This window comes from Nicotiana tabacum, chromosome 22 (genome assembly GCF_000715075.1).
Source record: "Nicotiana tabacum cultivar K326 chromosome 22, ASM71507v2, whole genome shotgun sequence".
NCBI classification, from domain to species: Eukaryota; Viridiplantae; Streptophyta; class Magnoliopsida; order Solanales; family Solanaceae; genus Nicotiana; species Nicotiana tabacum.
In genome coordinates, this window is record NC_134101.1 from 9,963,263 (window position 1) to 9,975,934 (window position 12,672).

The following is a 12,672-nucleotide window of genomic DNA, read 5'->3' on the forward strand; positions in this document are numbered from 1 at the left end:
CTACTACCCTAATCCTCGACCTCCATACCTTCCTATCAAGGGTCATGTCCTCGGTCAAGTGAAGATGCGCCATGTCATACCTAATCACCTCTCCCCGCCTCTTCTTTGGCCTATATCTACCTCTTCGTAGGCCATCCACTGTCAACTCCTCACACCTCCTCACAGGAGCGTATGTGCTCCTCTTCCTCACATGACCAAACCACCTAAGCTGCGCTTCCCGCATCTTGTCCTCAATAGGGGTCACACCCACCTTGTCGCGAATAACCTCACACTACAAAAAAGGGGGAAATTGCAGCGATTTTTGTACGGCGGTTCTCAAAAACCGCCAGAATATATCATATTTGCGGCATCTTTCTATCCGCCATATTACGAATTTGTATAGTGGCGTTTTAATCTGTATTTGCGGCGGTGAAAGCCGCCTTATTTATTACTTTAATTTTAAAATATCTTTTGGTTTATTTCAAAATGCAAAGCTATGTAAACTCACAAATTAGAATTACCTCTCACTCTCCGGCACAAGCAAACCCTAGTCTCTGCATTTTATCTCTCTCCCTCTCCCTCCCACCAAATATGGCACAAATCATCGGCGACATTCACTAGATCGTCGTAGTCGGCGACTCCCTCTCCTCTCCTTTCCGTCTCCTCTTCTCGCCAGGTCTCCGATGAAGCTCGCGAAGGAGTTCGCTAATCTCCATCCGCCTTTGTTGATGGCAACTCCCAATTCCAAAGAAATTTCAGCCAGGACTTTCTATTTCCTATCCTTTTTGCTTATGTGCGTGTAGGTATCTGTGTGGATCTACGGTTTCTTTGTGGTTATGCAATGTTTCGTCACTTTAGTTGTTAGATCTGTTCTTAGCTTTATTTTTAAGAGATTTTGTGTATCCAGTGTGGTAAGGAACTGACTTTTCTATGATTGAAATTTGTTAGAAGTTCTTTTGGTCAGTTAGGGTAGGGATGCGAGGATCCTTAGTTTTGGGTGTTTAAGGTTATATTTGTAGAATGCGTACAAGGATGGCATAGTGGCCCTAACTAGTTTAGGATTGAGGCGTAGTTGATTGATTAAATCAAGAGCTGTGTTGGAGTAGTGTTTTATTGTCATTTACTGCTATAAATTCTTATGCGAGCTATGGAACTGCTAGTTGAAGAATAATTAGTCTACCTGAATTAATTGTAGTATCATTTGGAATGATATAGTAGTGATTAGTCATCTATCTCTATTAGCTATCTACTATTTATACATGTTTATACATAGAGTATACATATATTATATATCTATCGACTATTTATAATTTAAGAAGTTGAGTGAGCGGCTAATTAGATTAATTCTTTTATCACAAGTATTTCCCACTTAATAGCCAATTTATCCCCAACCTCACTCTCCCATGTTCTGTTGAGGTGAAACTCAGTGCATACTGCAATTTCAGAGTAGAAGCCAAACTGCATTGAGCACTATGTACTTAAAAAGCCTCTTCTCAAGCACATTGGACTATCTCAAAATGAATTTAATACAAAGAGAATCAGAGTTAGATTACTAAAGTTAGAGCCTAAGTTCCTGTAATCTACAAACTTTGCTGTTGTACTACTATTTAATTTAGTTCATAATAGTAATTGTTCAATTGGAAAGTAAAACACTACAAAATCCTAGCAGTTAGGCACCACATCAGCACCTTATAACAGCATTTTGAAGACATTTCCTAGCAACAAGTTCAAAGTAAACTCTTGGGACCAAAGCTTAGAGTACACACCTATTGAAGGATACATGTCCCTTTGAGGAATGATACAGAGAAGATTAGCATCGCCCTTGCGTGAAAGATCATACGCACAAATCGAGAAATTATCTCAGAAAACTATTAAAGGATATAGTTGTCCTAAACCATTATAGTCTTCTCTACAATTGTTGCAACACATCTTATTCTTGCATTTGTAAAATGTAGTGTTAGAGTGTTCGATAATATGCTTCAGTGAAAAAATTAAATTGTTGACATTTTTGTCTTAGCTAATGTTTGAAGATGGTAGTAAATGTTGATCATGCGTATTAACATTGATTAATTATTAAGGGATAATCAATTTAGACTTGATGAAAGGAGGACTCGAAGTTGTTTTCTCTTTTTACGTACCTACCTGTGGGATAATGTTTTACTCATTTTGGGGTGTTTTTATGGGATTAATATCGCTTTTGTTGGTTTTTTTAACTATGCAAACTTGGCACGCTGTAAAATTGTGAATTCAAAATTAGTTGAATTTGCAGATAATGTTGGGAATGCAGTCAGCAAGGCTGTGCAGGGTCTTGTGGAAGCTTGGCGAGTCTCATTTGTGTTTGTGCTCCAAGGTGAATAGGTTCTCCTTCCTATACTATGTTTCCTTTTTATTGTATGTGTATTGCGTACTGATCTTAATCTTATGTATGCCTCAGTCCAATTGAGCTGAATAAGTTTTTTCTTTAATTTATTTTGCTACAGGTGTGATCATAATGAAACTCAGCTATGGCACAAATTGAAAGCATTCTTCTTTCTATTTGAGGTATTGAAACTCAGATTATTCTCACTAGTGTTATATACCTATTGAATTTCAGCTATTGTGAAAATGAAGATCTATTATTTAAACCAATATATATTATATTGGTTCATACCGTGATCCTTGAGTTACTTGAAGCCTGAAGTGTTTTTTCTTTTTTCATCAACCAAGCGCATTCTGAATGTTCTACAGTATATTGAACATAATTTCTCCTTTTATAAGTAAGGGCGTTTTGTGAGCAAATATAGTCTTATTTTCAGTTGCAGTCAAGGAAATTTCAGCTATTGTAAAAATATAAATGCATTGTATTTGTTACGACCCGAAATTTTTACCTTTGGGACCATGATGGCGCCTAATATTTCACTTGCTAGGAAAGCCAACGTTAGAGAACCGTTAAGTCAATTGCTATTCGGTTTCAACAAATAAAGTCAATTAAGCCAAAATGAAACAAAATCGAGTGCGGAATAACATAAATGCCCATAATATCTACTACAATCCGGATCTTGAGTCACAACTCACGAGTTTCTAAGATTTTCTACAAACAGAGTCTGAAAGAAATATAACTGTTTTGAACGAAAAGAAACAGTAAAATAGGGAAAATAGAAGGGGACTCCAAGGTTTGCGGACGCCAGCATATCTACCTCGAGTCTACAATGAGCAAATCTAAGCTGCTACGCCTCACGAACAGCTAGGGCTGGTACCAAAGTCTGCACAAGAAGTGTAGAGTGTAGTATGAGTACAACCGACCCCATGTACTCGTAAGTGTCGAGCCTAACCTCGACGAAGTAGTGATAAGGCTATGACAAGACACCCACATAATAAACCTGTGCAGATAACAGTATATATACAAGATAACAACAAATAAAAGCTAAACACGTACTATTAGAGGGGGACATGCTAAGGGGATACAAGATATGAGAGATACAGCGGAAATGATAACCAGAACAGTCAATATGCCTTTAACTATTAAAAACAATTAAGCATAATGAAGAAAATTGCACGGCATCACCCTTCGTGCTTTTACTCTCAACCTCACAATGAAACAATGATTCTGCACGGCATCACGCTTCGTGCTTTTACTCTCACTCTCAGTGTAAATCAGTAGATACGACACGGCATCACCCTTCGTGCATTAATTCTCATAACATGGCACGACATCACCCTTCGTGAACTAACACTCACAATATGGCATGGCATCACTCTTCGTGCATTAACACTCACATACGGCACGGCATCACCCTTCGTGTATTAACACTCTCCCTTACACATAACAATGAACAAATAATAACTGGGAGATAGGATCAACAAGAACAAGCCTGCCTTCAACAATAGTTCCACAATACCAACATCAACATTGGAATCAATACTCAATTATCACAAAGCCCATAAACACGGGAAGAACGATCAATTTAACAAATAACTAGTCTAAGCATGGATAACATGATCAAAGTAAGCAATAATTGCAAGGAACAAGTCCCACCTGCATACTTTAACCCGACAACAACGTATAAGTACTCGTCACCTCATATATACGTTGTACCCAATATCTAAACATGTAGCATATAGACAAACAAGTCCTAATCCCTCAAGTCAAGGTTAACCACGACACTTACCTTGCTCCAAAGGTCAACTCAAAGCTCAATCACATCTTTGCCTTTCAAACAAGCCTCCGAACCAATAGAATCAAGCAAATTACCAACCAAACGATTCAAATTAAGTCTTAGGAACTATCCACGATTGTAAAGGATTCAATTTAGGTCATTATTGAAAAAGTCAACAAACGTCAACTTCCGGGCCCGCTTGGTCCAAACCCGAAATTCGGACCAAAACTCGATTACCCATTCACCCTCGAGCCTGGTTATGTAATTTGTTTTGGAATCCGATCTTAATTTGAGGTCTAATTCCCAATTTTACAAAAATCCCTAATTCTACCCAAACCCCCAATTTTCACTATGAAAACACTAGATTTTAGGTTGAAATCTTAGGAAATGTAATGAAAGATTGTAAGAAAATAGGTTAGAATCACTTACCAATGATTTGGGGAAGAAGTGCTCTTGGAAAAATCGCCTCTAGGGTTTCTAAGTGTAAAAATATGAGAGAATGAACAAAAATCGCATTTCTCAACTATTTAATCAGTCGCAGATGTCGCATTTGCGACTTGGGGTTCGGAAATGCAAGCCCCGCAAATGCGAAGAAACATTCGCAAAAGCGAAGGCCTCCTATCTTTGCTTTCATCGCATTTGCGATGACTTGTTCGCAAATGCGAACATTGATCTTCCGCATTTGCGACCAAATTGATCGCAAATGCGACCAAGCCTGCCCCAGCCCCACTTCGCAAATGCGAAGTATTGTTCGCAAATGCGAACTTTGGCCTCCCCGCAATTGCGACCTCTTGATCGCAAATGCGAACTCATGCTGACCCAGGTACTCTTCGCAAATGCGAGCCTATCAGGATTGGGGAATGTTCGCAAATGCGATTACTGATCTCGCAATTGCGAGATTAGACACCAGTTACAAGAAATTGCAGAACCAGCTGAGTTTTCTAAGTCCAAACTACTCCGTAGCCTATCCGAAACTCACCCGAGCCCTCGGGGCTCCAAACCAAATATGCACACAAGTCTAAAAATATCATATGAACTTGCTCGCGCGATCAAATCGCCAAAATAACACCTAGAACTATGAATCAGACACCAAAATCAAATTAAATTTTCAAGAAACTTTAGAATTGCTATATTAACAACAGGACGTCCGAATCACGTCAAACCAACTCCGTTTCACACCACATTTAACAGATAAGTCATAAATGTAGTATTGGACCTATACCGGGTTCCGGAACCAAAATACGGACCCGATATCAATAAAGTCAAACATTGGTCAAATTTTCAAAGTCATTAAGCTTTCAAACTTTTAAATTTCAACAAACTCCGATAACTCGCGTTAGGGACTTCCGAATTCGATTTCGGACATACGCCCAAGTCCCAAATCACGATACGGACCCACGGGATCGTCAAAATACGGATCTGGGTTCATTTGCTCAAAACGTTGACCGAAATCAACTCAAATGGATATGAAGGTAAAAATTTCATATTTTCTCAGATTTTTTAACATAAAAGCTTTTCGAAAAAATATTCGGACTGCGCACGCAAATCGAGGAGGGTTAAGATGAGGTATTTAAAGCTTCAAAGCGCAGAATTAAGTTCTAAAATATAAGATGACCTATCGGGTCATTACAGTATTTAATGTATTTATTATATTGGTTTTCTACTTTAATCCTTGGAGTTACTTATTGCTTGTTGTTTCAATTTATGTTATAGGTACTGGATATAAGAAATAGCGTCCCAACACCTAAAAATACAAGATCACCAGATGGAAATAGCAAAGCCATCATGCAAGTGCTCATTGAATATTATTTCTAGGATTTATCATAATTATTTTCCTTCTGTTGAATTGATGTAAACTATTACTCCTTGAAGTTTTAATTAATACATTTATGTTAGTGATTTTGAATTGCTTATTCTTTTTATAAATGATGAATGATCTGTTTAATTAATCTTTTTTTAAAATTGTGTCAAAACTATTATACAGTAATATATAAGTTTTGGGTATAAAATATAATGAAAACAATGTCAAAAAGGACTACAAATAGAAAAGTAAAATTACGGCGCCTATTGGTAAAATTACGGCGGTTGGGGACCACCACTATTTTAGTTTGTGGTATCAACTTTCTAATTGTGACCGTTTCAAACCGCCATTTTAAGAAATAAAGAACCGTCATTTTAACAATGCACAATTTTGGCGGTTTTCTGAAAATAGTCGTATTAACTTTTTGACTGATGCAATTTCGACGCTTTTGATAGACCGCCATTAATGATGATACTGGCGGTTAAAGCCGCCATAATATGTAAGAAAAAGCTGCCACAATATCCCCGTTTTCTTGTAGTGTCATTTCTGATCCTATCTAACTTGGTGTGTCCGTACATCCATCTCAACATTTTCATCTCTGCTATCTTCATCTTCTGGACATGAGAGACTGGCCTTCCAAACGTGAAGATTTTGTTTTCTAAGTGAAGATTTTGTTGTTGAAAGAGATGAACTAGGAAGGATTTAAACACCAAACGTGGATTTATAGTAATTTTGAATAAACGTAATAATTTTTTGAAGAGCGTACACAGAGATTGAAATTAAGGACCCCTTTGGCTATTGATTTTGTCAAATAATTTCTAAATTGTTTTTTGACAAATACATGTTTGTTCATAAATTTTATTCATATTTTAGCAAAATCCCAAAACCCAAAACTCAAGAGCTGGTTTTGCCCAAAATATTACTATTATATTTTTTAAAAATTGCCCCAAACTTTTGTATTTTATAAAAGAGCCCACCATTTATTATTTTGTAACAATGCTGCTTCGTCTTCTCGGTCATATGATAAAATTATGTAGTTCATTATAAAAATGATAATTTTGTAATAAATTTATTTATGTTCAGGATTATGGTTTATGATAATGATAATGAATGTTATTGATGAAGGTACTGTTGGGTATTTGTAATAGTTTTTAGAATTCGTGGGTATAAGTCATATTTCATGTTTTTTTTTAAAAAAAAAGTGAAATATGATTTGAAAACTGATGTCCAAACACATTTATATCTCCAAATCAAATTTCACCCAAATCAGATTTTTTAAAACAAATTTAAAAATTTATGGCCAAACAAACGCTAGCTAAAATTGCGGAAATAATTTTTCCGTGACTTCATTGGAGTAAACGGTAGAAGAATCGGAATATATCGATTTCATACTTGTCCGTATAACTAGAACTAGAAATTTAATTAACTTTACCATGTCCATGAAGGAGATGAACTAGTTTTTTTAAAAAAAATTTGTTGGAGAAAGGTAATAAAAACGTCAACTAGTATTATAGCCTCTTTGGCCAAACTTCTCACCATACCAAAAGTATTTTTTTTCTCAATTTGAGTTGTTTGGCCAAATCTTTTTTTGGAAAAAAAAGTGCTTTTGACTAGAAGCAGAAGCAGTTTTGAAGAACCAGAAAAAAATAGCTTCTCTTCAGAAGCAGAAGCACAAACAGTTTTGACTTTTCTTCCTAACAAAAATATCCTTTGTAAAATATTATATATACCAAAATAACCTTACTTAGTTTAAACTATTAAGTAATATAAAATGACTTTTGGGATAAATAACTTTCATATTTATTGAATGATTTTTTGATATATTTAAAATATCTTGAAAGAATAAAGTACTTTTAATTTTATTTTTATATTTTACTTAAATAAAATAAAAAACTTAATTATTATCTTTAATAATAAATATTTGTAATTATTTATCTACTTATATAATATTAACTATTAAACAAATCTTTTCATGTCATTATTTGTAATTTGACACTTAAAAATACTTTTTGAAAAGCTTGGTCAAACACAAATTATTGTTCAAAAGTGTTTTTCAAATTGATTAGCCAAACACGAACTATTTTTCTCTAAAAATACTTTTTCAAAAAATATTTCTTAAAATAAGATGATTTTTCCAGCTGCCAAACATGATATTAATCAAACATAAATTCCTTTCTCCCGCAAAAGTGATGCACAGCAGAGTAGTCATTATTCGCAATAATATTGTAATTCATATTAAAGCCTACAGCTGTTACATGATCCAATGGTGTCCCATGCGTACATAGAACAAAATAGAGTTGCAGATAAATTAGAACTACCTAATGTCGAAGTAGTCCCGTCAACTGCTGAAAATATCACCATCACAAGGGAGACGCATCCAATTTTTGTCCATCAATCGGCAACTGGCTTGACTGAAGTAAACTCCTTTTTGTCAATTGGTCTTGAAGAACCAGTCCAGAGCAGTACCTGGGATTGTAACACTAATCACATTAGAGTTAGCAATTCTAGCTTAGCTGCTACATCTACTACTACTTATATTTGTAATATGGTGCCCAGGCATCACAATCTCTGTACGCTTACACTTAATTAATGCAACTTATCTTTTCAACCAAAAAAAAAAAAAAAGGTCTTATAAACCAAAGCCAACAAATATCACACATAGCGACAGCTGGCAACGACTCTAACAATTTTTTTATTTGGCTATTCAGTTGAACAACTTCCTCAAAGAGAAGGATAAAGACCAGGGATAAGAATAGAAAAAACTTATTAAGCCCCATATTTATATCAATCAAATAAATATATGATAAGTAGGAGTGCCAATGGATAATTAAAAATCAACTAAACCGACCGAACCGTATCATACCGAATCGATTTTTAGGTTTTTTTAAATAAAACTGTAGGTTTTTATATAAATCTATAACCGTACCGATAATTAGGGTATATTTTATAAAAATAAACCAAAAAATTATTGAACTGTACCGAATAAATTTACATGTAAAAAATAGATTTATATATTAAGTTTAAGAGTAATAATGTATTAAAATTTTTCTTGGGCTTTGAAATTGTGAAAACGGTTACAAGCAAACAAGTAATTAAACTAAAAATCTTAATTCCCAAACCTATAATACTACTCCTGTTGAGACTAAATTATTTCCAACATATTCACTAGCAAGACACAAGCTATTCTAGCGATTAGGTATTTTAGCGATTAATGTATTGAATATGTTTCATTTCGTATGATTTAGATTTATCTTTTTGAATATTTAATCTTCTATAGACTTTATTCTTGAATCCCAGCTTGGTTAATATCTTTTCGCTCATGTGATTTATATTTTTTTTGTATTTGCTTAGTTTCTTTTACGCTGATATAGAATAGTTGATGGGTCTATACTCTAGTCATCTTTCATATTCTATTAATTCATCACTTTTTAAACCGTAAAAATGTCTAAAGAGTTTTGTTAAGCCCTATAAAGGTACGTATGTTATTGCATTCTACTTCTACTAGTGACTTTTACATGACATTTTAAAAAAAATACCGAAAATTTACCGAACCGTATCGGTACCAAAGAGAAACCGATATGATTAGGACAGTTTCGAAAAATCTAATTTTGATTATATATAATAGAATAACTGAAAAATTGGTATAGTACAAATTTTATAAAATAAACGGCCGAACCAAATCATTGACACATTGATAAGTATGTTCTTTTATATAAACTGTTACTATTAATTAATCATAATTAATTATTACACCCGTGAATATGTTTTTTGGTGACGAGTTTGGTATTAGTTCCCTTACAACCTGGAGGCCTCTGGTATTAGTTCCCTAACGACCTTCCCCTATTTTTTGAGCAGCAATGAAAAGGACAAACCTTCATTCAACGCAGAATTTGTGGGTCGGAACAATGTCGTACGTCAATGTTTCATTGTGCTCGAACAGTAATAACATGTCAATTTGGCCACAACTTATGTAACTAACATTAAATCATTCGAACGTACTCCAATTTCAAGCGGAGTTTCTGGGGGTTGCCTTGTGCTTTACTCCATATATGGCTTCCATCTGAATGATCAGTGATACATGAACGTAGTCAATTATCTGTATATGTATATAGTTGAACGATCATTATAAAATATACATACTGACACTAAATTTAAGCATATTATGATATTATCCAAAAGAGTAAATGGATAAAATGACATTCTACTTGAATCTGAATCTGCCCCTATTTAATTTCAAGAGCTAAAAAAGAGTTGTTCGATGCATAAAGTATCACGTATTTATGTAGGGTTGGCGAAAGGACGGCATCCCAACGGGTGTTGATGTAAACAACTTACCATAATACAAGTATTAATGATTGCTTTCGCGGCTCGAACCCGATAATTTAAGACTGGTCTGGTTTCCTACACTGGTACCGCAAGTGTATTCTTACACAATTCTGACTATACTTGCGTCAGCTATTCCAATTATATCATATTTTGTTAACCACTTTTGGTTACGCCTACACGATGCTAATTAAAGCAATTTACCTAGGTTTCCTACCCTAAGTTTTAACTAATCACGTGGCGCTGTTAATTCATAAATCAGCTAAGCAAGAAGATGAGAGAATTAAGTGATCTGTCTTACAGCATCCATAATTAATTGGACATATCATGAGACACAAGCTTGTAGCATAGAGTCATCAGCAGCCCACAAAATTCTGCATGTCTAACAGAATGGAAACACAATGTCTTTGGTTTGGCTTATGTTTGTGGTCCTTTTGGTTGACGAATCTTTATACAAATACTCAATCGAATTTACTGTTTACTTTTTCTAATCGGTATACATAGATAATTTTATACACGGTTATATACATATTATTTATGAATTATACATATGTTATACATCCTCCGATTATTTTTAGTTCATGCAGTTGGGTGAGTATTTTCTTTGGTTGTTAATTTGGCTATGGTGACTCCACAACTACCAGAATTAGCCTTAACATTTGTTGGGTTTTTAAAGCTTATTTTAGGTGAATGGGAAATTGAGGGAAAAACGAAATTTTGATTTTCTCTCCTTGACAAAGGGACATTATCCCATATTGGAGGAGGAAAAACTTTTGATGGGTATACAATTACTCTTCTTTTAGCTCTTAAAGAGTTAAGAAGAAAGCAAGCCTCGCGCCGTCGTCGTCGCTCGCTCAGCTTTAGCTTCGGTCAAATGATTGATTAATTTTTTGGACCAAATTTATTTGTTAATATTCAATATTAATGTAATATTATTTAATCCAAATTATCCGTTTTTGTAACGGAAAATTAATTTTCCTCCGCGTTTTGAATTCCCGTTTTATTTTGCGTAAATAGCCATTTATGTTATGGCCGTTTTATATAAATAGTCATGACAAACCTTTTGAAGAGTTGCATCTCTTCATCTAAACCCAAAAAATTCTGAATTCTCCTCTTCCTTTCTGCATTATTTTAACTACAACAAAGCAACAGTAAGTGTGATTTGCTGCCGCCATTTGTGTTCGTTGAAACACTGGGGTTTGAAGTACCGCTACACCAGTGTGTCATCCGTTCTATCCTGGGAGGAAATAATCCACAACCTCAGGTACTATGAGGGGATTAAGTTCCTTAAGGATACACTATGAATTTAGTGGGCTCGGATTAATTTTTACTTCTTTTACATTTCTGTCTATACGTTGTTTTCTTCTCCAGAATTATTTTACAAATACAGTATAATAACAACATTCAATCTCAATCTTTTGATAAGGCAATTAATATTGTTTCCAAATATATCGATGGTAATAATGTTTTTTACACTTTCCATAAATATAAGTTAGATCCATTTTTAACGGATGGGGACCAAAATAATTTAATATTCCTGCTTAGACCACCCTAAAAAAGGAAATTTGTGATCAATGGAATGAACAGCTATAATTGCATTTGGCATCATCATTATTAGTTGTGCAAACGCGGGCAATATGGTGCATTCTATCTGGATTGTTCACTCATTTGACAATTCTGAAATAGAGACACCGCATTTACTTTATGATCGAACCTTTACTTTTTAGCCAACAATACAAACTCTAAAGTAGCTTTCTTATGTTTTGCCTTCTGTGTCGTTACATTCAATAGTTGCACAAAGTTTCTAATGTGGACCACTTCTTTCCACACTCACAAAGTGAGAGATTTAACATAATATACAGAGGGAAGGAGAACAAGACATGATTAACAAAAAGGATGAACATAGTGAATAATTAAATTACGTCGATACTTCCACCACGTATTATGAATAACTTAGAAGATGTCTCTATTTTTCTTTGGAAAAATCTTTAAAATTTCACTTGCTTAACTTTCAATTCGCCTAAGACCATCAAATAAAATTTAAAAAACCCGTTCTCCTTTCTTTGAAAGAAGGGACACTTAAAGTTCTATCAGTGCTTGAAACAATTTTGTCTTCTCTATATTACTATATCTCTAGAATTAATAATTTTATATGAAATTACTGAACTCAATCACTTGCTGCCGTTACTCTTCAGTTTTCTGTTGAGGTATATCCTGCAGAGGTACTCAAATTGGATCAGTGGTATCAATTTCTAGGTTTCATTGTAAACATAATTGGTTGTTTTCAATTACTTAAATCAATAGTTTAAAGGGTCATGATATTATCAATATAGATTTACCTATATCATTTTGTAAATCATTTCTACACTGTCGGTCGATGCACATAACTTAAACTTTTATCTATTAGTCCTCATATTTCTGATACTTCTAGCT

At 34.4% G+C, this 12,672-nt stretch overlaps 1 long non-coding RNA gene across 2 annotated transcripts; it reads left to right on the forward strand.

Moving 5' to 3' along the window:
• The first annotated feature begins 435 nt into the window (after positions 1-435).
• Positions 436-6,062, forward strand: LOC107762574 (uncharacterized). 2 transcript variants are annotated; one of them, XR_001642839.2, is made up of 4 exons: positions 436-778; positions 2,249-2,329; positions 2,460-2,520; positions 5,829-6,062. It is a non-coding gene; the product is annotated as an uncharacterized LOC107762574 (long non-coding RNA). The 2 variants fall into 2 exon arrangements; XR_001642836.2 differs by lacking the exon at positions 5,829-6,062 and having other exon boundaries at positions 443-778; positions 2,460-2,839.
• The last annotated feature ends 6,610 nt before the right edge of the window (positions 6,063-12,672 follow it).